The sequence below is a fragment of the Lissotriton helveticus genome, chromosome 6 (genome assembly GCF_964261635.1).
Source record: "Lissotriton helveticus chromosome 6, aLisHel1.1, whole genome shotgun sequence".
NCBI classification, from domain to species: domain Eukaryota; kingdom Metazoa; phylum Chordata; class Amphibia; order Caudata; family Salamandridae; genus Lissotriton; species Lissotriton helveticus.
In genome coordinates, this window is record NC_136067.1 from 796,023,164 (window position 1) to 796,050,775 (window position 27,612).

At 43.8% G+C, this 27,612-nt stretch overlaps 1 long non-coding RNA gene across 1 annotated transcript in view; it reads right to left on the bottom strand.

Annotated features, from left to right (window-relative positions):
* LOC144761536 (uncharacterized) overlaps positions 1-26,865 on the bottom strand; it is a 56,141-nt gene extending 29,276 nt beyond the window's left edge. The window contains exon 1 of the long non-coding RNA XR_013595771.1: positions 26,671-26,865. This is a non-coding gene — a long non-coding RNA (uncharacterized LOC144761536). The remainder of the gene's footprint in view (positions 1-26,670) is intronic.
* Positions 26,866-27,612: the final 747 nt, after the last annotated feature.

A 27,612-nucleotide genomic window follows, 5' to 3' on the forward strand; every position in this document is an offset into this window, starting at 1 on the left:
ACTGTCACTGAAAGATACCCATGGACCTTTCACCTGCCGGAACTACTATCACGCCTTCACCCACTACAGCACACCAGTTCCTCTCGCCGGCCAGACGACCAACAGCACACCTGACCAGCTCAACTGCATCCTCCACAACACACCACAGAAATCTGTGATCTTCTCCATGCTGCCTCTCCTAACAACTCCCTCTTCACAGAAACTTAGACCAACACCAGTTCTGGAGCAAACATAGCAATTGCCATCCCCGACGGCTACACAATCACCTGCAAGGACTGCCCTGACCGGCCAGGAGGAGGCATCGCTATCGTCCAGAAGAAAGTCCTGTGACTGACCACATACTCAAACAACCCAGCGACAACCATGATCCAGACCAACCCCAAGACCTCCCTCCATGGCACCCTTATCTACAGGACCCCATTCATCGACGCCTTTGTAGACCTCATTGCACCCCAGGCTCTCGCATCCACAGAGTACATGCTACTCAGGGACCTCAACTTCCACCTAAACAACCAGTGACCAGAACATCACCTTCCTACTGGAGAACCTCGCCAACATTGGACTCAAGCAGCTAGTGACTGCATCGACTCACACAGCCAGACACACTCTCAACCCCTTTTTCTCTGCCAGTGGGAACATCACCTACAACCACACCACCGAGCTCCTCTGGACCAACCACCAATGCATGCATCTTGCCTTCACCATGCCCACGTACACTACCGTCCTCATTGCCCCCATTCACAGCTGGAACAAGGCCACTGATGAACATCTTGTCGACTTCCTCTGCACAACCAACCCGCCAACATCAACAGACGCCAACACAGCAGCTCACAACCTTCACTGATGGATCCTCAACTGCACAGACACTCTGGTACCCCTTAAGAAGACACCAGGCAAGCAACACACCAAGAAAGCCAGCTGGTTCACTCTCACCCTCCATGAATCCAGACGCACCTGTCAACAACTTGGAAAGAGATGGAGGAACAACAAAATCCTGGAAACCCACGCACACCTTCTAATCTGCTGTCAACGCACACCACCTTCTCCTCAAAACCACAAAGAAAAAGGCCTTCCAAGATAGAATAAGTGACAATGCACACAACAGCAAAGAAGGCTTTGCCATCACAAGGGGTTCGCCAGGCCCAGCAGCGAGACCACTGACATCCAACCCTCCCAATACCTCTGCAAAAAACTCTGCCTTTTCTCCACCAGAAGACTTGGCAGATCTATACACCCAAGACCCTGCCGGCACGCCCACCATCACCACACGCAACCAGGCTGCACCCCAACAAATTGTGTTCAACTGGATTCCGCTCACTGCAGACAACACACTCACGACCATGAAGAGCATCCACTTAGGAGCCCCATTGGATACCCTGCCCGTACCACATATTTCACAAAGCAGCAGCCTCCATCGCCCCCCCCCCAGCTTCACCACACCATCAACTGCTCCATCGAAACAGCCACCTAGCCAGAGGTCTGGAAACACAGCACGATCAACCCCCTGCTAAAAAAAAGTCCACTGACCTTACAGACCTCAAGAAGCACAGACCCATGTCCCTCCTCCTCTTACCAGCCAAGGTCATTGAGAAGGCCATCAATGAGTTCATCTAAGAAAACCACATTGTAGACACCTCCCAATAGGGCTTCTGAAGCAATCACAGCACAGAGACCGCACTCCTCACCGCCACAACAACATCCACTCCCTCCTCGATTGGGGAGAAACCACAGCCCTCAAACTATTGGAAATCTCGCCCACCTTCAACACCGTCTCTCACCGCACCGTAATCACTAGAATCCATGACACCGGCATCCGCCACACCGCACTGACTGGCCAAACACAGTGAGTCAGAGTAGCCCCATTCCTCTCAGAAACTAAAGAGATCTGCAAAGTGCCCCAAGGCTCCTCCCTGAGCCCCACCCTCTTTCACACCTAAATGCCCCCTCTTGCAGCCATTGCCAGAAGCCACGGACTCAACAACATCTCCTACGCAGAAAACACATGGCTGATCATCTCCCTCATCAATGAACCCACAACTGCCAGAACCAAATTCCACTACGGAATGAAGGCAGTCGCTACCTGGATGCAAGACAGCTGTCACATGCTCAACTCAGACAAAACCGAAATACTCATCCTGGGACCCACCTCCTCAGCCTAGGATGGCTCCTGGTGGCCCAGCTTGCTAGGAACCCCTCTCACCCCTATGAACCACACACGCTACCATGGGATCATACTGGACTCCTCACTCTCAATGAACTGCCAAATCAACGCAGTATCCTCATCCTGTTCCACACGCTCCATCTACTTTGAAAGACTTTCAGATGTCTCCTCACAGAATCCAGAGAAACGTTAACCCACGTATTCATCACCAGTAGACTGGACTGTATGCTAGCAACGCACTGTATGCTAGCATCACCCAGAAACAGCTCAGGAAACTACAGAATGTCCAAAACGAGACAGCCAGACTGTTCCTTGAAATCCCACACTGCAACCACATGACACAATATCTCCAACAACTCTACTGGCTCCCTATTGACAAGAGAATCACCTTCAAGCTCAACACATACCTACAAAATTTCCACGACACCGGACCACAATATCTGAACCAACGCCTCGCCTTCCACACACCCGCCAGACAACTCCACTCTGTCCAACTCGCCCTCGCCTCTGAACCACTGATCCACAAGACCAGAACCGGAGAAAGTTCCTTCTCCTATTTCACCTTCAAGACCTGGAACACTGTGCCCCGCCACCCCAGGCAATCTGCATCATTGACACAGCTCAGGAAGGACCTCAAGACCGGGCTCTTTGACTGAACCTCCACACCCAGACGGAACAGCAGCCCCCCTTAGTACCTTGTTACCCTCAATGGGAAGTAGTCGCACTCTACAAGTTCCTAATTGATTGATTGATTGATTGAAGACCTTCTGCATAAACTGACATTGCTACAGTACCAAGATGTCCGCTGGGTGAATGCTGCACTTTGTAAATATTAAATATATACACATGGCGATTAAACGGTATGATCCACACAGATTTAACATTGAGAAATAAAGAGTGTGCATATGGAACATTGTGAATCAATCCTAATATTATCCCACATGGTACACCAAAATCTAGTTTGAAGCAGACACTGTATCTGCCAAATACCCAAAGAAAGAAGTCTGCTAGGACAAAAGCAGGGCCCTTCTGCAACCAGACAAGCAATATATAATAATTGTTCTGCCATCCTGCTAGCTCCCAGAGAAGAGCAAACAAATGTCTATGTGTTTCAGATAGGCCTGTCATGCAGGATTTGACACAGGGGTGTGACATGAGGTGCACAGTCTCTACCTTGAATGCTCTATTGAACTCTGAGCACTCATATCTGTTCATTCAGGTTAGCCTATTGTGAGTTACTGGGAATCATTTGACACCTCTTTCACACTTCTTTCCTGGCCTGAGCAGAGGCTGGGAAAAGTTGTTAACACATTTGAGTCTCCGGGAACCTCAGGGAGGTAAAAGCTAGATTTTTAAAATATTTTTTCCCTTAATATTTATTAAAAATCCAACTTCACTTTTGAACTAGATTTTTAACAACTAGTTTAATAGTAGTGGTTTAGTTATTTTTTTGAGCTGGTCTCATTCCCCAGATACCTTAGTAGTATTTTAAACTGTACTCTGATAGTCTACATAGAAAAACAAGGCCTGACACAGTGAAAATAGTGTTCAGGGCTTTGTCACTGAAAGGACATGGTAACACACAGTTGGATTCAACAGTATAGAGGAGAGATGTGATGATGTCTCCTCAATGAGGGTAAAAAGCAAATTCCATAGGAGGATATCTTCAATACGTTCATGATGTTGGTGATTTAAGAGTGAAAGAGGAAGTACACGGTAGTTCACATGAGACTTGATCAATGTAGACCAGCAAATAATGTTAATGTTTGTTTCTTGTTGTTACTATGGGATCTGACTATTTTGACATTGAATGGTTGATAGGAGAGAAAATAATGCACTGCTTCACTGCCTTTACCACAATTTTGCTTTCTCTTTGGGCTTTAGTTGTAGCCATGACATAATAGTTAGGCCTGGACAAAATTTAAATAACACCAGCTTGCTTTGTATAATTTTAGGAATTTTGCATTACGCTAGGTACACAAAATTCAGGAATTTACAGTAAAAATGTTCCTTGAATTGTGCCATTCGCTGCAAAAAATTTCTGTGGACACAACATGACCAGCTGTTGTTCATGGTGTTTCATTTAAATAAGCCCTCCCATCAGAACTTGACTGAGGACGCATTTCATTCTAGAATATAGTACAACGTTATAGATTTGTATTTTGCGTAATTGAGCATAATTCTGCCAATAATTGACATGATTATGCAAAAGCAAATTATGTAACTTTCATACACCCTTAATAATAGTTGCATGTTAGTTAGTGCATGGAGGGGGGGGTTGCAATATGTAGCATTAAGGGCTCTTTGTTTTATGACAGAGTTAATGGATCAACTGATCTTTTCACGTTTGCAGTGTTATCGATAGGGAGATAGTATATGAAGTAAAATATTGCTGGGCGAAGGGGAGTTTCAACCTTCAGTTTTAATACTTATATGTCAATTGTGTGGCATTTAAAACGTAGGAGATGCAGTTCCATGTTTTACATGTCCTGGAAGCGAAAAAAAAAACAAAGACGTTTTTTCAATGTGGCATAGCTATCCTCCCATAGACTAACACTGGTTTACCTTAGTACATTTAATAAATGCTAAATTCAGCTAGGGAACAGCTAGAGAGATATTTCTTCCACTCATTTTAATCATAATTTAAAATCTTTTCTAATGGTAGAGTTGGAATTTAAATTATTATTTTGAAAATGGCACTTTTAGAAAAATGTCATTGCCCTGCCAACATTTTCTGAGGCATTTCTGTGAGTGACTGGCTGCCCTTGACTGTTTATAGCTCACCACTGGGAAATGTGTATTAGGGCTAGACTATGGATAAAGGGTCTGAGTGTTGAGAGTTGAGAGATGAGCCCATTCTGTGACTGTGGTTCAAAAGGGTTGCCTGGGGCTCTACACAGGCCTTCCTGATGTCATAAGAAGCCTATCCTGTTGCTGGCAGATACAACTCAAACCTGGACCTGTCTACCATTTGTTTCACTAGACAAGCTGGAGCTAAACCTAGGGAAAAGAGAACTGACCAGAACCAGTATAAGGGTTAGACAAAGGGGTGATCCCCACCCACTGGGCATAAAGTTGGCTTCCCCAGAAACTAATTGCAGAACACTACTAGGCCTGAGAAGATTGAGAAGAAGGACTTCCTTCATTTCTGAGGAAGGAAGATTGGACTTACTTGCCTTGAACCCAGGACCACAGAAGTGACTCCAAGTGTCAGTTTACTGACCTCCTCTTTGATCCACAGGGACACAAGCATCCTGAGGCCTTTCCTGCTTTCCAACAGACCAAAACATACTGGATTTGACTTGGTCCCCTCTGCTGGATGAAAATGAAAGTGAGTGTTGACCCCCACATGCTGTCCTCAAGGTCCTGGATCATTGGTTGTTGTCAGAGCACCTTTCTTCCTTATTAATTGATGGTTTCACAGGTCCTGACACAGAGTGGCGCAGAGAGACACAGGGCCATGCATCACAGCACCATGCTGCCCTTTTCACTGCCTTCACTGGATTCACTGCTGCATGATGCAGAGATTCGGCTCGCAGCACTGCACACCCCCTTTACCACGGACAAAACCCTAAACTGACCTTAAACTTTGGAAACACATAACAATGGTTCCACGTATTACTTTTTTGTATTTTTGGTGTCAATTTATTTATTAAAAAGGACCCTATATTTCTACTCTGGTTTGGGACTATTCTTGTGTTGTTATCAATTTATCATAGTTTAAGGTTTGCATAAATACATTAAAGAGTGCCTCTAAGTTAAGCCTGACTGCTTTATTGTTCAAGCTACTTGAGGGATAAGCACAGGTTTATTTAATGCCATTAGTAGTTCACCCTGACCAGACTTGTGATAAATATTTGAAATTAAGTGGGTTCTTACTCCCTTGGCCAATAATCCAATTACTTACATTGCATATAGAAGGAATACCTCTTTTCAGCTGATTTTGGTTCATTTTATGAAAACAGATCAGGAGAATGAAAAAACAGTTTTCACATCTTTGTTTAAATTGCTGCTGCAATTCTGCTCTGTAACCTGTCTTTCTCCTTATGCGGGCTCTGGCAGAAGGCATTAGGACATAACAACTAAAGTGTATTAATTTATTACAGTTGATAAGCTAATTGAGGACTGTAATAGTGAGATGGCTTTTTTGCAAAGATTGCAGGCTTCCATACTTTCTAATGGTATTAGATGTGGGAGTGACACAAAGCATCTTTTATTTTCAATAATCTCAAAAACCTTTCTTAAAGTATAAATATGCTGGGCATTCATTTATGAAGAAAGCACACTTCATAATGCATGTAATAATTCATGTTCCTGATTATACACATACTATATCACAATTCCTTTTAGTCTGTTTATTGTTTTTCACATTAAAAACACATATTTTTTTGTAGGATATTGGGTTACTGGCTGAGGGGGTGAAATTCTCCTTAAGCAGAAACAACAATTCTTGTCAGGGTGAAAGACAAACAAATCCCAAATTAACCTATACTCAACCCTCTGGTAGCATGGCACAAAGCAGTCAGGCCTAACTGAGCTACAATGTGTAAAGTATTTATACATCACTTAAACAAGTAATAAAGTGAAAACACAACACAAGAGAAATCTCACACCATGTTTTTTTAATCAATAAATCATGGAATTGTAAGTGCGCTACTCACCCGTGAGGGTTTCAAGGCGCTGAAGGGGGGTCTGCAGATCTGTTTAGCCGAAGCGCCAGGTCTTGAAGGTCTTCCTGAAGGTGTTCAGGGAGGCGCTCGTCTGATGTCTGCCGGTAGCTCGTTCTAGGTCTTGGCTGCAATGTGATAGAAGTTTCTTCCACCTGCTCTGGCTCTGTGGATGTGTGGGTTTTTTTCCAGTGCGAGTTTTGAAGATCGGAGGTTTCTTTTGGGTACGTGGAAGTTGATTCTGACGTTGAGATTTTTGGGTCCATTGTTGTGTCAGCCTTTGTAGGCGTGAGTGAGGATTTTGAAAGTGACTCTTTTCTCCACGAGGAGCCAGTGGAGACTTCGTAGGTGTTGATTGATGTGTTAGTGTCGGGGGATGCCGAGGACGAGTGTGGTGGATTGTTCTATATTGTCTGGAGTTGCGGAGTAGGGGCTTGTTGATGCCGGTGTAGAGCGCATTTCCATAGTCCAGTCTGCTGGTGGTGAGTGCGTGGGTGACTGTCTTCCTTGGCTCAGGGGGGATCCACCTGAAGGTCTTGGGGAGGATGCAGAGGATGTTAAAGGAGCTGGAGGTGACGGCGTTGACCTGTCGGTTCATAGTGAGTGATGAGTCAAGTACAATGCAGAGGTTCTTGGCATGGTCTGAGAGGGTAGGTGGGCTTCCAAGGGCGGTCGGCCACCAGGTGCTGTCCCATGCAGAAGGGGTGGTACCAAAGACAAAGACTTCTGTCTTCTCTACGTTGAGTTTCAGGCTGCTGCTCATCCAGACTGCGACGTCTTGCATTCCTTTCTGGAAGTTAAGTTTGGAGGGAGAGGATGAGCTGGGTGTCATCTGCATAGGATAAGATTTTGAGGCCGTGTAGTCGGACGATGGCTGTGAGGGGGCCATGTAAATGTTGAAGAGGGTGGGGCTCAGGGATGAACCCTGTGGGACTCCGCAGGTGATTTTTGTGGGGTCGGAGAGGAAGTGTGGGAGTCTGATCCTTTGGCTTCTTCAGGTGAGGAATGATCGGATCCAGTCCAGGGCTGTTCCTTGTATGCCTGCGTTGTGTAGTCTGGTAACTAGTGTGCGGTGGGAGACGGTGTCAAAGGCCGCTGATAGGTCAAGTAGGATGAGGGCTGCGGAGTGGCCTTGGTCCAGGAGGGTCATCTGTGGTGGCGAGGAGGGCGGTCTCTGTGCTGTGGTTGCTTCAGAATCCGGATTGGGACAGGTCAGGACAGCGTTCTCTTCAATGAATCGTGTAAGTTTCCTGTTGACTGTTTTCTCTGCAACTTTGGCTGCGAAGGGGAGGAGCGAGATGGGCCAATAGTTGAGGTTGGTGGGGCCAAATGTGGGCTCCATGAGCAGGGGTCGGACTACTGCACTCTTCCAGTCATCTGGAAAGGTGCCTGTTTTGAAGGTGGTGCTGATGGTCCGTTGCAGTTTGAGTGCAATGGCAGCCGCGGCTCTTTGGTAGATGTGAGGGGGTCAGGGGTCGGTTGACGCCCCCAAGTGGATACTTTTCATTGTCGAGGCGGTGTCTTCAGCCGTGGTCGGTGTCCAATTGGAGATGGTGGGCTGGCTCGTGTTTCTGGGGGGTTGGGGGCCATCTGTGGGATCTGGTGGATGGTTGATGAAGTAGTCATAGAGGTTTTTGATCTTGAGGTGGAAATAGGTTCCAAGCTTGTTCCAAGCTCTGGCTATTGTAGACAGAAATGTTGTACAAAGTGTTTAATGAATCTATGCTAGCATACCTATTTACCCACACTTGACATCAAGGTTTTGCACACCGTGTTACCACAAGCAGTTTGCTGCTGGCAGTGGCGAGTGAAAAGCAGTATTGTGGTATAAACACTTGACCAAAATAGAAGCAGAAACTATTTGTGCATGTTAGTCTCCATTATTAACACCAATTCTTAAAAAGACATCTAAAAACATTGCCAGCATCCTCTAAAAATGTAAATGTACACTCCGCATCACAACCCCCTTCTCATCTGGCAGCCATCAAGGACCCAGCGGGAGTGTGCAGTCTGTATCTAGGGCAGAGGGCAGTGGGGCTAGAAGTCATATTATTATTATTATTAGGGAGTTTTATAAAGCGCCTGGTTTACGCCCAAGGCGTGTCCCCGCGCTGTGGTAAGTAGGGTGGCCGTGTAACAACCCAAACAGTATTTAGCGTCTGAACAGATGGGTCTTAAGTTTTCGCCTAAACAGGGTTTCCGAAAGCTCCATGCGTAGTTCTATCGGCAGATCATTCCACCGCTTCGCGGCCAGGTATCTGAATGATCTACCCCCCATGCGCGTTTTCTTTATTTTAGGGATTTTCAGAAGAACTGTACATGACGATCGCAAGCTCCTGGTGGGCTCATACCAGGTGACCAGACTTTGTAGTGGGACAGGGGCTTTTCCTCTCAGAATACGATGGCATGTGGCCAAAGCCCTGAATTCCACCCTGCTTCTAACCGGAAGCCAGTGCAACTCCTGGAGCGCTGCCCTGGAGGGAGATCTTCTAGGAAGCCTCAAAATAAGGCGAGCGGTAGCATTCTGCAACACCTGGAGGCGGTTTAAAACCTTTTCCGTTGCCCCCAGATACAACAGATTGCTGTAATCCATGCGAGATGTAACTAACGCATGCACTAGCGTCCGGCGAGCAGTAATGGGTAGGAAATCTAAGATCTTCCTCATGGTTTTTAAAATGCCGAAGCATATTCCCACCACTCGACTGACCTGGGAGTCAAAAGCAAGATCATCATCTAGCCACACACCCAGGTTCTTTGCTTCGTGACATGGAACAGGTACCTCTCCCAGGCAGGGTGGCCACCATGCTGACGACCAGACAGGTGGGCCCCACCCCACCACGAGCACCTCGGTCTTGCTGCCATTGAGTTTTAGGCAGTTGGCGGACATCCAGGCTGCCAGTTCTTGCAGTTCTTGTCATAGGAGGGTCAATGTGGAACCCCAGCATGTGCCCACTGGTGAGAAGGGTGCCCAGAATGTCACAGTCCTGAGTATTTACCAGGCCACTCAAGGAGTGTTTGACTGGCTATCAAAATGAAGTATGATAAATGAAGGAGTTGCATGAGTCAACATACCAGGAGGTTTCTGCCATCTGAGGAAACATTTCTGGTCTCAACAATAAGGTAGTGGGCCTATGCACAAAGGTGACAGGGGTCTGCACCAAGGTGGCTGGCCTACGTTCCGGTGTGGCCTTCATGGTAGGGGTGCTGTGGGATATCAATGGCACCCTCTGCATGGCTTTCCCAAGTATGGCTTCCCCTTTCTGTGTGCCAAGCATGTCAGCACCATCAACCTCTACAGCAGCCACAGGAAGGGAGGCCCTGACAGAGGAGTTTTCACCCACATGCACCCCTGGCTCAGCAGCTCTTGATCCCTCCTCACCGAGAAAGAGGGGACATCCATGTAAGACTTCAGGAGAGAAGGGTGGCAAGATCAGAACCACTAGCAGAGAACCACCTCACCACTAATGTACTTGCTGTATTAATCAATCAATCAATCAGTGTTTCTTAAGCGTGACTACTCACCCGTGAGGGTCTGAAGGCGCTTGGGGGGCTTCTGGTCCCGATAGGTGCTGAGTTTCAATTGAAGAACCAGATCTTGAGAACCTTTCAGAGGCAGGGTCCAGGTTTTGGCGGCGAGACAGGAGAAGAATCTTCCTCCGATTCTGGTCTTTCAGATATGAGGGACGATGGCAAGGGGTAGTTCGGCGGAGCAGAGGTGTCTGCTGGGTACGTGGAATGAGAGGTGGTTGTTCAGATATGCGGGTCCGGCAATGGGAAACAGCGTTTAGATTGCATGCGATAGATGGCATGCCATTAAAACGCGGTCGTTACAATGACAGCATTGTAACCTCACAAATCATAACATCACAAGTTGTTACAACAACTTGCGATAGGGGTCACAAGGTGTTGGATTTATAATTCAACACCTTCCCTGCTGTTGCACAAACTGGAGTAGGAATAGTAATTAATACTATTCCTCAGTCCAGCGTGCCCCTTACTGCAAGTCGTTGTAATGACTTGCGATGTAATGCTTCACGATGTAACATCGCGGTCGGTGTAACAACGGCAATGTAATGGCATGCGATCTATCGCATGCATTGTAATGAGTCATATTCGTCTGGCATAGTGAAGGGCTTTGTAGGCGTATGTGAGGAGCTTGAACATGACGCTTTTGTTGAGTGGGAGCCAGTGGAGTACTTGTAGGTTTTTGGAGATGTGGCTGTAGCGTCGCTTTTTGAGGACCAGTCTGGCTGCGGTGTTTGGAATGTTCTGTTGTTTCCTGAGGAGTTTCTGCATGATGCCTGCATAGAGAGAATTGCCATGGTCGAGTCTGTTGCTGATAAGTGCATGGGTGACAGTCTTTCTGGCCTCAGTGGGGATCCACCTGAAGGTCTCTTGAAGAAGGCAAAAAGATTGGAAGCATGATGAGGAGACAGCTTTAATCTGGTGGTTCATCATGATTGAGTAGTCCAGTATTATGCTGAGGATTTGTACGTGGTCCGTAGGTGTGTGGGAGGGGTTCCTAATGCGGCAGGCCACCAGGAGTCCTCACAAGTGGAGGTGCTGGGCACCAGGATGAGGACTTCGGTCTTGTACGAGTTGAGCTTGGGGCATCTGTCTCTCATCCAGGTTGCGATGGCCTTCATCCCATCGTGGACGTTGTTTCTGGCAATTGTGGGCTCATTGGTGAGGGAGAGGATCAGCTGGGTGTTGTCAGCGTAGGAGTTGATGTTGAGTCCATGGTTCTTAACTATGGCTGCGAGCGGGCCATGAAAATGTTTAAAAGTGTGGAGCTCAGTGAAGATCCCTAGGGGGCTCCGCAGACGATCTCCATGGGTTCTGAGATGAAAGGTGATAGTCTCACTTGCTGTGTTCTGCCAGTGTGAAAAGAACAGATCCAGTCCTGTGCTTTGACTTGGATGCTGGTGTCATGAAGTCGTGTATTTAGAGTGTGGTGGAAGGCAGTGTCGAAGGTGACTGAGAGGTCCAGGAGGATGAGGGCTGCTTATTTTATCTGGTCGAGGAGGGAGCGGATGTCATTGGTGGCAGCGAGGAGGGTGGTCTTCATGCTATGGTTGCTTCAGAAGCCGGATTAAGAGGAGTCCAAGACGTGGTTGGCTTTGATGAACTCGGAGAGTTGGGCGTTGATGGCCTTCTCAATGACCTTGGCTGGGAAGGGGATCAGGGAGATGGGTCTGAAATTCTTGAGGTCTGTCGGTTCTGGGGACGGTTTCTTAGTGGAGAAGTGTGGCTCAATGGTTAGAGTGGCAGACCTTGATGCAGAGCTCTGGCCCGGGACCAGAGCTCGATTCCCGCCTCGGCGGGTCTCGGGCTCAAATTTCTCTGAGCGGATATTCTCGCCTCAGTGGCTATTCTAAACATGGGTCCCACGCTGCAACTCTGGGCAATAGCTTGCTTAATCTCCACAACGGCCCAAACAGTGCAAGGATGCCTGGTTTCACCATGGGGGGGCCCAGGAGTGGACACTTCACAAGGAAAACCAGGAAGGGTTCCTTAGCGGTATGAGTACAAGCGCCGGGAGACCCGGTCCGGGTAGCTGCGCGCTATACAAGTACAAAAACATTTACATTTACATTTTCTTCAGCAGGGGGTTGATCTCTGCATGTTTCCAGTCATTGGGGAAGGTGGTGGTCTTGATGGTGCAGTTGATGGTGCAGCATAACTCAGGGGTGATGGGGAAGGCTGCTCTGTGGAAGATGTGGTGTGGACATTCGAATGACACTCATTCATGTTGTTAAAATTACCTCCATATTTTTCCCACTCTGATATGAGGAGTAATTTGGACTTTGGTTTCCGGAAACTAGGGACTCTATTTCAATGCTTTTATCCACCATGACCATATTACTTCAATTGTTGGTTTTCATCTATACTCTATACCCCCCTCCCCAAACTATAACCACCCCTACTAAGCCCAAGCTCGCCCCTCCCAAAACATAACCCGTATGTCACATATCTATCCCAGAGGTACCTGCTCCACCCACCTGATTCCCCTCCAGGGGAGTGTGTTTAAACAGTGTTTGGTTGGCAAGTGAGATGGTATACATACTTTACACTTGCCACCAGGCTCTTTGGCATGATCTAACCTACGTCCTGACATGCTGAGTTAAGGATTCATCAGTAAATATTATATTTTGTTAGGAACACAAGCGTAATGTTATGGTTTGACAGCAAAATTTAGGATTGCTAGGATCTCTGTGAAATGTTAAGGCATGTTTAGGTTTCTACATGTGTATTTCTGGTACAAAAAACATAGTTATGTGACAGATTGAGTAAATGGCACTGATGAAGGCAACCAGTTGGAGATGGCCAAGTGCCCCATGGATTGACATTTGTTGATTTTCATCTATACTCTATACACCCCTCCCAAACTATAAGCACCCCTGCTAAGCCCAAGCTCACCCGTCCGAAAACATAACCCATATGTCACATATCTATCCCTGAGGTACCTGCCCCACCCACCTGATTCCCCTCCAGGGGATTGTGTTTAGACAGTGTTTGGTTGGCAAGTGAGATGGTATACATAATTTACACTTGCCACCAGGCTCTTTGGCATGATCTAACCTAAGTCCTGACGTGTTGAGTTAAGGATTCATCAATAAGTATTATATTTTGTTAGGAACACAAGCGTAATGTTATGGTTTGACAGCAAAATGTAGGATTGCTAGGATCTCTGTGATGTGTTAAAACAGTCAAAACTACCAACAAACACCTAAAACAACATCAACAACAGCAAGAACAGGATCATCAGCCCCAGTGAAATCAGCACATAAAGGGTATGTACAGCAAGGGCTTGTTAGGTCCAGTGCTGAGGGAAAGGCAAAAGAGGCAGAGAAAAGCGGAGAATGGCTGAGCATTGAGCGGATGGTCCAGGCCGGTCTGGATGACCCAACAAAGGTCTATAATAATCAAAACCCATTGGTGTATTGGTTTGGGAAAAGGGGCCAATGACAGTGCTCAGCAGACTGGCGGTAAACTATCAGGCGTGCCCTGTCGCAAGTGTCTCTTCTGAGCATGTTTTCAATGCTGCTGGTGCCATTGTAACAGTCAAAAGGATGAGTCTTTCACCCCTAAACGTGGAGAGGTTAGCCATGATAAAAATGAATCAGCACTTTATATCACCGGCTTACACCATACCTGAAGTAGCACAGCAGGAAGAGGATGATAGCGACTGAGCAGGTCATGGAAGTAGTGTGTTCGATGACCTACTTCTGGGTGAACCACCAGAGTTTGGGGACGAGTTCTACTTCCTTAACAAGTAGGATTTCAACATGTTACTTTCTTCCTTATTTATTTTTTATTATTTGTGAGTGTCTCTGGTTCGAATCACAACACATCCATCACCACTGTCTGACTCTTTTGTTCTCGGATTGCAGTTGCAACTGTGTGCAGTCATTAAAGAAGTAAGTCCACTTCTCCGAGTCTTGCTCCTGTCCACTCTTCCTGACTCGCCCTAAATCCATTTCCCCCAAGCCAAACATTGGATGGAGAATAGTACAAGAAATGTGGGCCGACCTCATCGAGTCCATCCAAAGAACATGACTAACTGACTATTGCTATCCTCTTTTCCGAGTTGAGAGGGACTGTCCCTTAAGAACATGTAATGATGAGGGCATTCACTGGACGCTGACAATGAGTGTTTGTGTTGTGCATGACGTGTACTATTATTTATTCTATTCTACACACAAAAAAGTGACTCAAGTAAATGTTTCCCTTCTTGTTGTTTATTAACAAAATTGTAGTTCTACTGCTGGCCGATCCATTGCATGGTTTAATATGGAATCTAGACTCACTCCGTACACTACAGAGCTGAACACCATGATGAGCATACTAGTCATTCAGTAGGATCGGAGATGATTAATGGAATAACTCTGGGTGTTTCATTAAGTGGCCAAAAAGGTAAACAAGTCAACAACAACCACAGCAGACCTACATGTCTGTGTAGTTGTGGAGACAAGTGTAGTGGTATGACTGACAATGGTGCATTGATTTAGTTACTTAATTTGGGATATGCTATGTTGCTGTATATGTTTGCTGTGTCTGGCTCAAAAATCTAAGCTAAGTGGACGTTGGGTGGGCACCGTAGGCCTGCTCTGTCCTGTTGTTGTTGTAGGTTAATGCTGGAAACAGAGTAGACATGATTTAGCCATGCCGCCTCCGATAGTGATCTTGTTGCACTCCTCCGTAATGTATACATTTTTTAACATTACTTTTCTCCTTGATTTTTCAACATCCTTTTTGTTTTTCCATCTACACTTACAGGCCGACCTTTACCCAGTGCTATACTGGGAAAAACAACTCACGCTTACCTTACCAATCCACATCCACCAGGCAGGCAGTGGCACCTGAGATGGAGCGTCCATGGAAGGAAGAAGCAAGAGGAATGCTGGGATGCAACTCCCAATTTGACCATAACATAGTGACTTATAGTATTGTCTTCTTTTATTACATTTGATTCATTTTTTCTCTACAATCCTTTTACGACTGTGTGTGTTGTTGTTTACTATGTTTACTTATATATTTGACCCCTACAGCTATTTTGTAATTTTCTTTGCTAGCTTTAAGAGGAAGCCTGGTACAACAGCACATAAAATGTATGTAATTTGGGTCTCTCTGGGGGCAGACATGCAATGCAATTGCATAATAATATTAATTAATAATATAATGCTGCCCTGGCCTGTACTACTTGTCTAGGAAGACTCATAATTAACCTTCAAGTCATCATCATGCATGCATTTCCTTACTCTCCCTTAACAGATTTATGATGGTCAACTGCCAAGATTGTGTTTTGTTCCATGTGTAGTGTTTGTCTTTGTCAAACCTTTCCCTCAAATACTGTTTCCCAAGAACTCATCAAACCCTAACCAGCTTCCCCCAGACTGTGTGATTTTTTATTGAAGTGTGACTAAATTAAATTAATTTATGCCAATAATTGATCACACACTTGCTGGGGCAGATGTGGTAAAAGCAACACTAACTCAAGGCAGGGATAGGATCTTCTTCTGCTGGCCCACCCATGCTCAGTTTTTGTAAGTCACATTTTTTCCAGAGGCACATAATCCATCATAATTTATAGCCGGCATCAATTCATCATCCTTACACAGCACTTACTTCATAGGTCGAGTCCACTACAGTTTGTAACTTGTACTAGGCTATGGGGGTGGTGTTGATGTTATTTATGTTGGTGGTATCCGTGCCACATCCCTTACAGCAATTTGAGATGGGGTAATGTCGGTCTCCACTGGTTCGAGACTAATGTCCATGATGACTGGCTCATCATTATCATCAACCTCCTCTTCTACATCTACCTCCACAACTTTAAGACGTTCTGGAACCTTCCTTTTCCCTTGCCTTGTCTCGTGGTGTGTCTCACCATTATGTTTTATTTTATTTTAGCATTGCTTGTCATCATGGTTTCTTGTTTGGCAGTCTTCTTGTGTACTGTAGTTTGTTCTACTAAAGAAGAAGTTTGGGGCAGCATAATTAATAATATGGAAATTAATTAATCAATTCACACACCCACACCCGTCCGTTCGAGTCCAGTTGCAATCTGCATAGACTAGGAGGAGAGACTGACAGTACTAGTAGGACAAGTTACTCACAAGTGAGGGTACCGCAGCTATCTGTTTGAGTGTTACACTATCAGCAGATTATTTAAATCAAAAACTGGCTGCAGTAGCAAAGGAAATCATGTGAAGTAAAAGAATAACCCCCCACAAAACATTTATATTTTATGTAAACTTTAAGTATAAATAATTTATTCCCCATACAAAATAAACTAATGTAAAAATCACACAACACCTGAACCACCCTCTGCCTAACCCCAACCAATGTCCAAAGATAAAGAAATAGTTCAACCAATGTCTGCACACGTCCACCAAAAAAAAGATTAAAAGGGGGGCAATGTGACGGATTTCTAGCAGCGGGCTCGATTGTTACCATCCAGGACCTTTATCCGCTCCTCTAGGTGCGTCACCCGGAGGAGCATGTGGCACTTGAATGCTCTACAATTGCATCCACGGGGAAGCAGCAGTGTTGAATGAAGCACAGCAGGCGGTTGCCAGACTGCAGTACCATACCACTGGAGGGACCTGGCTGTGGCCCGGGGCATTGGAAGAGGCTGCAGCTGCTGCTACCTCCTCCTCCTTCTCCACCAGAACCAGCAGCCACTGATATTCTTTGCAGATGGCCTCCAGCTTCTGGGGCCAGGCCGTGGCTGCCAACTCCTTCCTGTTTGGTGGTCCTTTTGGTTGGAAAGGAATAGCTATATCAAGAAAGACAAAAGACAATTGTAACCAATACACTTAGCAAAACAGTAACACAAAATTAATTCTGCACATAGTGGCACAGTAGCACGATCAAGCAAGGTACAAAACATTTGTGGTATGCTCCTACTTCCTTGGCCTCTAATATTTGTGGGAGCTTCAGGAATTACTACTACTAGGCACTATGGAGTAAACAGTCTTCTTTTCTCTCTTGTTTAGCTAAAATAAACTTGTTTTAGGCATGCCAGCTCAGTCAACTTGTGCCCTAGACAAACATACTTGTGTCACAGGCTCACATTATTTTTATTTACTACTGTCTTCTGGTGGGGAAGCTATAGTCTACAACTACACAATTATTGTATTTTTCCTTTATGGGTGGCCATACTATGTTACATCAATGGCAACTGCTCAGTTTCACTTTCACCCTGACTGCTACATCAAGGCAGATGATAATGATATTGGATCCAAACGATCATCGATTATACATGGGACAACATAAGGTACTTTTGATTGATTGTGCCATGCAGCTGATAGGCCACCCATGGCAGGCTGACAAAGACGAAAATAAATGACATAGCTGAAGAGTGGGCCTCGGAGTCGGAGGGAGGCGCTTGAATACATACATACACAATATATATGCTGTGCTTGCAAACTACTTTGCTTCAAGGTAGTATTCTAAAAATACAACCTTGAATCTAAAACCTTGGAAAAAACAGACCTGTTGTTTCTCTTCCCAGCGATTTTTCCATTTATCAATCACTGCATTGCTAATCTAGCTTATATATTTTTTATTCTAATCTTCTATTCTCCTGGGCTTTGCTTCTTTGGCACACTTTATTTCTCTTTTACATTCTCTTCAAAGACTCTTCATCCAGGGACAGTCTCCATCTATGCTATGATGATTGAATACCATCCAGGCATCCAAATAAAACATGTCTATCATTCTTTTTAATCTCTCAACAAACCTTAGTTTCACCAACAACATATACTTGTTAGTTTTTTTTAAACCACCACCCATAGGTCCTTCCTTGCTTGCCTTTGATTTTCACCCATGAAACCCTCGGAGGATTCTTCCTATCACCCATACAGTTTCACCCACCCAGGCAGGCATCTTTTCTTTTACCTTCCACCCATCCTTCAACAACCCATGCATCCGATTCCTATCAGCCACCTATGCATCCTACGTATCCGTCTCTGCCTGTCAAATATTACATCTTGTCCATCCTTTCTCTTTCCATCCTTCTTTCCCTTTTTGTTCAACCCATCCATCAAGGTCATCTGACTCTTAGTCTTCTCCATAAAACTTGCCCAGCTGAGTTGAAGTCAGATATAAGAGGCCATTAGTTACTCAACTCCCGCCGCTATTGCTATTGCTAATGTTAAGTAAAGGGTGTCTTCTTCTTCAACCATTGTTCACAACAACTTAGTCTCAGTCTCAACATACAGTGTATAACCTTGCAGCGAGTGTGTAACTACTATTGTCAATAAGTAAGGAATATAAGTATACCTTACCACCGCCCGCCACTGCTGCTGGCTCACCCACCCCGTGGTAGCTGCCACATCCGCTGCTCCCTCCTGGCTGGCGTCGCCTGCACTGCCGCTGGCCCTTTCACTGGTGGTCGGTGTACCTAGAAAAAATATTACACATTTTTTAGATGCCATATACGTCTTCCCCTATTTATAATTTTTCACAAGCAAGATTGAAAATAGTTAATGCAATACATACATACATCACATACATCACTAGTACAAGTCGAGTACTAGACAGAGTAGCGTAGACAGTAGAAGTATGTCCTATCCTATCAAAAATAGTAAAATATCTGGTTGGGCATTTTGGTGGTGGCAATTGTGGAAAAGCATCTCAAGATTAAGAAGAGGGCAACCCAGAGGACTGGACTCAGTGGCTAGAGCTATTGGTGAATATGAGTGGGGAAGCTACACACAGATTGATAGTAGTAGTACAGAGTCAGAGGCAGTTAGGGGCAGGGCTAAGAAAATTTTTGAAACAGATACATCAAAGAAGATTTGGTAAACAATTGAATTAGGAAATGGAAATAATAGTTCGGAAAAATAAGGTGCAGTGAAAGTTAGGGAAATATATTTATTAATATTAACAACAAGAGGACTTACTGGGGTCAACAGCAGAGCCTTCGGTAGAGTAGCATTCCGGGCCATGGGAGGCATCTCCAGCTCCCTCCTCAGACCCCGTCTTCTTCTTGCCCCTGGGTGCTCATCATGTAAGATATAATAAAGAAAGAGACAAACATTGATGTTTGGTGTGAAACAAATACAATATTTAAAAAAACGCTCTAGAATTTGTTTTAGAAACAACAGTTGTAATAACAGTGACCTATCTAATCTGATCGACTAGTAGTATCGCGGGACTCGCGAACCGTCTAGTTATTAATTCTTAATCCAGTTCCATTCTGATTCCAGAATACCAAACCTAAGTACCACCTGACCTAGCTAAATGTAAAATATACACTCATGGAGAGAGAGGGATAGATAATAAATAAAAAAAGATCAGAAAACCAGTGTAAAAAACAAAAGATTGAAAAGATTAGAGAGGGTTTGAAAAACAGGCCCCAGAACCATGCAAAGACTAGTGTAACAAGATGACCACGCACATTGGCAAGTGAAGTTTGCGCAATATTTCCACCCGAACACGCAATCCGCGTTGCCGAACATCAAAAACATCTCACGAACATGCGCATAACGTTGCCGAGTTTTTTGCGACTTCACGTAGACTTGCATATGTGCCGCAGTATCAGCCTTCACAGTCTCTGAAGTGTAATCTCCAAGACTCCTTTGATTCCTGTCGCTGTCTCTTCATGTGCCTCAAGTACGGGTTTTCAAACAAAGATGAGATCAATTAACGTTTTTGTTTTGTTTGTTTTACAATAAAATACACATCTACAATTACACTAGTGAATACATTTTCATGGGCACTTTTATATGAACTTTCATATTGCAATGCAACTCAGCAATGAACAAGTTATCACTCATGATTCCCTAATGTTGTCATTTGATAAGCCAGGGAGTTACCACTCCCCTTTCAGAAAACCTCCAGTTTGAAATTCCCACCTGTAATCCTGCTTGCTGGGATTGCAAGACTTCAGATTGTCATTTGATTTTTGAAAAATAACAGCAGCCAAAATGGTGACTGCTTGGCACCGGTTCCCGGACATTGAAAAATCAAAAGTCGCCACCAGAACTTGGCCATGAGTAAGGCGGTCTCGCATGTGGTAGCTGAAGCCTTTGTTTCACATTGGTGAATTTGTCCGTGCATGGATAAGATAGCCTAACGCAACCTGCACTGTGCACAAATAAATTGCGGTTTTGCCATACACCCCACTTGCCTCCTGACACTGCTGAGATCTACACCTTCTCTAGTACAGCTGTTGTTTGCCATATCTGTGAGCCATCATGATCCGCGTAGAAGGTGCAAAGGCCCCAAATGTTTAGCCAGTGGAGCTGGATTCCCTGGTTGAAGAGGTCCTCCCCCACTACAGTCAACTCTACGGCTCACCGGTTGAGCAGGTACGTTCCTCACATATCTTCTCTGTTGGTCCAAACAGCTTTCTGATTAACAGGTTTGAATGGTAGTTATGTGCCCACTGTGTATTACGGGAGATATAAAAGAATGCAGTTATGTAGGTTTTCAATTGTACTTTAATGTCATATGTGGAAAAGATGAACCAGAGACTGTCCCACGCAGACGTGAACTGTCTGTGTATTACTTTACTTTCGGAAGACATTGAAGTTCTGTCTCCCGATCAAGACTGCCCGTTTTAAGCAAGCTCCCATTACTTGTGCAGTGTAAGTTCAATCGAATTAGCCTTGGTGTACACGAGTTAATTTATGCATCTGCCCAAACTGTCAGGCAGGTTATACTGTGGCCTGTGCAATATCATTCAATAAGCTTTGATACTCTGCACACACTGAAGGACATGATGTTTCCAACTGTTATGGCCTTACCTTCTGCCAGAGAGACGTTGGATCTCCTGTTTTGAAGGTCGACATCCAAGATAGAGACGGTACATCCTACCAACTTAACATAGCATGTCGGGGAGCTGGTTCCTCGTATCTTGTACATGTTTGATACCAATGTCGTCTTACAGTTTTTTCCATCTCTGGTGTTGTTGGCTGCTTTGAGACCCAGGTCTGTGTAATTCCTATTATTGCACATTTGGAATTTTGAATCTTTTGTGAAGGCATTACGTGTTTGATTCTCCTGGCAGTAGGGACTGTGTTTGTGGTATTTTAAACCAGCTATGGATGTCCCAGTTCAAGACAAAATGTAACAAACACTGACGCTGGTTCTGCTTTGCCATAAATGGATGGTTCAGTGCTTTGGTATAGTATGGCTTCATTGCATTCATCTTGTGTTTGCTGTTTTTTGTATATGTACAAATTTACACTGGATTTGAGTCTCAGTTCGCTAAACGGAGTTTCTTCATACATGAATGTACAATTGGCACCTTGGATGCCCATTTGACTAGTTGTCCCCAGCGTATACCAATGTTGCTTAATGCTTTTTTCGAAGCATCCGGGGATTCACCTGGTCCACATGCTATGACATTGGAACTACATCAGCGAGAAATCCTTCCCTTTGGGGCTGAAGTGGAAACAGGCTGGGAACATACATGCTCCATTGACTTGCTTGGACCTGATATTTTGGAACCTCTTTCTGCATTTGCTTTCACCATTAAGCCTGCATCTACCATTTGTCACATAGAGATGTAAATTGTCTCTGTCTTGTGTGCTTTGTGGAACCAGTTGGTGTATCTCAAATGTCTTTTGTCTTACACAAGCAAAGTAGATATATTAAACATACATGTTTTTCTGTTAGCCTGAATTTCAGTGTGCTGAGACTTCCAGATTTGGCATATGTTCCTGATGATTAGTTTTAGTATCATTTCCCTGACATTCTGCATGTTATTTAGTTTAAATGACTGGACTCATACAATAGCATTTCAGAACAAATTGTTAGGATTTCCTTTGTGACAATGCTAATTTGAAGTTGCTCATTGATCCCGTCCCTTTGAGTAAGCTGTGGCTCTCATGTATAGCCATCATATCCCATATTTCCAAACATATCTGTGACACTTACATGGCCACTTATTCCCATGATGTTTAGACCTTTTAGGTCCTTGAAACATACATACAAATGTTGAGTACCTTTTTTCAGCAAAAGAACATTTATCAAACCTATTTTGCATCAATGAAATGTTCTCCACTCCTTTGATACTGCCTACTGGGCCTCACACACAGTTGGTTAATGTTAGTTCAGTGAGCATGCATGGACTGATATGTATGTATGCCAGTCCATGACAAATGTTGCTTTGTCTGTATCCCGCAAGGATGCTTCAATATTTCCGGTAGTCATGCAGCAGAGGACCTAATTATGTTTGTTCATGCCGGCAGTGTGTCTATAAATTTAAATCCTTTAACAAAAGGGGTGTGCAATCATTGTTAACATGCTTTACCATGACAGACAATATGCAGGCAAAGAGTTTTTCTGGATTCACTTTGCATTACATATGAATTTGGACAAATCGTTAAGGGAGTGTTTCTATTTTATTATCAGCTGATCTTCCGCTATTTTATACAAACCCATGGATATCAGTAAATAAAAAAAAATTGCACAGTTTTGTTTTGAGCATGTATACACTTACACCTGTTTGAACTTATTGATCACAGGCACACAAGGACTATTGAGTATGTCATTGATGTTGCTAAAATATTAACGGTTGTTTCTCAGTGTAGCCCTTGTAATTTTTCATTGACATGAATGCACACAAGTGGTTGTGCAATAAAAATGTGTGTGTCTATTCCCATGTTCCCTTTGAGAATAGTTGGATGAAATGTAGTTTTCACAAATGTCCAAACACCACACATTTTACAGCTTTGTGGACTTACAGTGGTATTTGGATTTGGCTAGTAAATGTTCTGACATATCATGCATTTGGCCATTGTATCAGTGTTGTACCATCTTCCAAGTGTGTGTGGCTACCTAGCACACATATCCTACATGTAGATGTGAACTAGATTACAGACATAAGCTTGTTAGATGGGTCTAATTCCGGAGTCTATGGTTGGTATACCCCCTGCGATTGTCAGTTCATGAACAAATGAACAAATGAGGCTTGTAAATAGACATTACACAGATGCCGACCAGATCTTTTTTCCTAAAAGCATGTGCCTATGGAGGTCAAGAATCTGCAAAGTCTACCTCACAGTCCCACACATAGTTGTGTCACCTATGTCATGGCCCAGAAAGGCACAAAGGCACTTGTAGTCATGTAAATGTGTTGGTGAATATAATGTGAGTGTGTTTTGAATGCCTCAAATGAGTATGGCTGCAGCTAATGATCACCATAAATGGCATAGGCTGACAGGCACAGTCAGTTTAGACTCTCCATGTTTTTGTATGGTTTTGCTCCCTGTAGTCGACATGATAGTAGCAAGTTCAGCAAGAGAAATCCTTCCACCAATACTCTTTTGATAGAGATTTGAATATAGATAAAAGTGGTTTTCCTCACGGGGATTTTCTGTGATATCATGAGTGTTGGAACATACTTCATACGCAGTCATTAATGTTTGTGTTGGTTACAGAGTTAAGACCATTGTATTGCAATATTTTGTGTGTGATTTGCAATGTCACTATTTTATGTAATACTACTTCAGTGGATATAAAACTGGTTAAAGTCAATCCTGTACGAATGGAATTTGAGAATTCGTTTCACCCTTCATGTGTGAGTTCCTGATATGGAAGTGGGTATGTGTCATCGCACGATTACCAACCTGTAAAATAGGCAGCTTCTACTAGTATGCTATTTCTTTAAATGGACAACATGTGGTTCTCATGTATGAGTGGTATCTGTCAATGTGACACATGCAAATGTTTGCACTGTGCCTTCTTATGATATTGGTCAGTCTGCACCCCAATGTTAGGCTATATGTAGCATGTGTATGTTGTTGGAGTGTCAGGTGGGTAAGGGTGTATGCTTACATGTTCTAGTCTCCTCCCCTGCATGAAGTCTCATTGTTGTGGGGTTAGCCCATCTAAGTCACAGCAGAGTACAATTCTAAAGGACATGCCTTACAAGGTTTTTGTCAAGGCACTACACAGCATGGGTCAAGTGGGCAATTTGAATTTACAGATTGTGTCCACAGTTGGAGATGGAGTTTAGATTGTGTATGGTACCAATGTTGTGCAATGAGATGTCACATACATGCGCATACCGTTTTATCCATTTATAAGATGGTAAAATTGATCACTGTATTTGTTGTTTCAATCACTTGGTTCATGTCTTTTGTGAATACAGGTAAACCTCCATCAGAAGAAGGCATTGAAGAAAGCCATTGGCCAAAATGCGTGGGCCTTGGGGATCTTTCGCTGGTGCAGGGCCCACTGCAAGAAATGGTGGGAGGACCTAGGATGCTGGACCTGCAACATTGCCCAAGCCTTGGTGAGGAAATCCTCACCAGGTCCTAGGGACATGCGCCGGAAACTGGCTCCACTCATGGGCCATACCCTGTTGGTGGCCTGACGGGAGCTTGATGGGTTGTTGAAGGCCCAATAGAAGATACAAGTTAGAGAAACCATAAGCGGAATAAAAAATATTGCAAGCACCTCCAATGACTCCTCTGGATCTATTTTGAGGGAGGTAGCTCAACATGTTCCTGACCACATTGCTAGCAGTATGCCTATTATACCTAATCTGAGACGAATTATTCAACGTAAAAAACAGGCAAGTAACCCACAAAGAGTTACACCCCAAACATTCACTGACATTGTAATTCCTCCTGAACTTTCTGTTTCTATTTCTAATGAAACTTTTATCCTGCATGATAACCAAAAGCCTCAGAAACTAATAATTTTCTTGAGCACACCCCGTAACCTTGCAAAGTTAGAAAATAGTGATATTTGGATGATGGATGGGATGTTTAAAAGTACCCCCCATCCTTTCACCCAAATATAAACTATTCATGCAAAAATTAATCATACAGTAGTACCCTTAGTATACAGTTTGCTTCCTGATAAACAATCCAAAACGTACACTGAACTTTTAACAGTGGTTAAATCAAAAACATCCAATAAAAGTCCTAGGAAAATAATTATTGATTTTGAATTCGCGATGATAAATGTTATTTCCAAAACGAACACGGATACCCAAACTCAGGGATGTTTTTTCCATTTTCCCAGGCATTTTGGCGTAAAATACAAAAATCATCCCTAGCTGTGGATTACATATCAGATAGCAAACTTCAATTCGAACTAAAAAAACGAACTGTACTTTGCTTTGTCCCTCCTACAAGTGTAGACGAGTACTACACTGCAATTACTGAATCCGACTATTTTACTACAAACGAAGAAAAATTGCCACCCATGTTAAATAATTTCGAGGACACATGGATTGGACATCTAAGCAGGTCGGGTCGCAGGAGGAAGCCATGTTTTCAGGTGGAGTGATGAAACTGCTACACGACCTGCTTAGAAGGAGAGGCAAAGACAAACAATGCCATAGAGGGATGGCACAACTCCTTCAACCGCACAATTGGAAAACCTCGTCCTAATTTCTATCATTTCTTGGAAACTTTGAGGGAGGAGCAAAGTTTCCAAGAAATGAGAATGTCACAATCATTAACAGGTAGTCTGAACCCACGCGTCTCTAAGGGTTTAATAGTAGAGTAAGTGTTTGATAGTGTAGGGGTATAAATTACTATTCTATCACCAGGGGGGTGTAATAGTAGGGTAAGTGCTGGATAGTGTAGGGGTAAAAATTACTATACTAACTCCAGGGGAGTGTAATAGTAGGGTGAGTGTTGGATTGTGTAGAGGTAAAAATTACTATTCTAACACCAGGGGGATGTAATACTAGAATAAGTGCTGGATAGTGTAGGGGTATAAATTGCTATTCTAACTCCAGGGGGGTGTAATAGTAGGGTAAGTTTTGTTTAGTGTAGGGGTAAAAATAACTATTGTAACAACAGGGGGTTGTAATAGTAGGGTAAGTGCTGGATAGTATAGGGCTTAAAATTACTATTCTAACTCCAGGGGGGTGTAATAGCAGGGTAAGTGCTGGATAGTGTAGGGGTAAAATGTACTATTCTAACTCCAGGGAGTTGTAATAATAGGGTAAGTGTTGGATAGTGTAGAGGTAAAAATTACTATTCTAACTCCAGGGGGGGTGTAATAGTAGGGTAAGTGCTGGATAGTATATGAGTATACATTAATTTTCAAACTCCAAGGGGATGCAAAAATAGGGTAAGTGTAGGATAGTGAAAGGGTATAAATTAGTATTCAAACAACAAGGGGGTTTAATACTAGAGTATTATTTTTTTAATATTTTTAATATACTCTTTAAATACATTTCCTATTATTTTATTAATTTAAGAAATAATTGCATATTAATGCTCTAAATTTAAAATAAATATTTAAAAAACATTACCAAAGCTTTTACTTAAAAAAATACTCTAGTATTTAAATAAATACTCTTTTATATATAAAATATTTTTTTTAAAAACATGTAATAAACAATATCAAACTTACCCAAAACTGTGTTTTAATGGCATGCGTTGTAATGACATCTGCGTTGTACTGTCATGCGTTGTAATGGCATGCGTTGTAAAGGATCCTGCGTTGTAAAAGTTGCATTGTAAAAGCAGTGTGTTGTAATAGTTGCGTTGTAATGGTTGTTTACCGCTCACATCACCCTGGGGCATCACGGCGCTAGCTAGTCAGAATGCAACTAAAGAAGAGAAATACAGAAAAAGAGATAGGAATTATTAAAACAGGAAAGCTTTCAGTTGTTTCCTAAAAATATTATAACTTGTAATTTTTGTATTGCATATGGAAGTTGGTTCCAGTATTTCGGGGCAAGAAATGAGAAGGCTCTGTCTCCCGTATGGACTTATCTGATCTCTAAGAGGCCTTGAGAGCTTGATCTGAGGTTCCTACAAGGGGAATATTTTCGCAGTTTTTTCTGTAAATACAGCGTGCCTCTTTCATTCAAGGCAGTATATGTCAGGCAGCTGATCTTAAAGAAGGATCTTTTCTTTACTGAGAGCCAGTGCAGTTCCCTCAATAAAGGAGTTGAGGGTGAACCTGCAGGTTGGTTTAGAATCATTCTGGCTGCTGTGTTTTGTACTACCTGAAGTTTGGCCAGTAGAGTCTCTCCAACTTCCGCCAACAGGGCATTACCGTAGTCCAGACGACTAATTACTAATGCCTGGACTCATGTTCTGCGATGAGAGATGGGAATATAAGGTAGAATTTTCCTCAAAAGTCGGAGACCATAGTAACAGGAGCTTGTCATAGTTGCAACATGATCTTTCATGTTCAGAGCCCAGTCCAGTGTTAATCCCAGGTTTTTTACTGTCAGTTTAGGAGAGGGGACAGTACCCAATGCCGCTCCTCATGCTGTCTGTCCCACTGCAGCCTCGGGCTCTGGCTCCTGCCCCCCCCCAATGAACAGGCAGCTACTGTATTTGA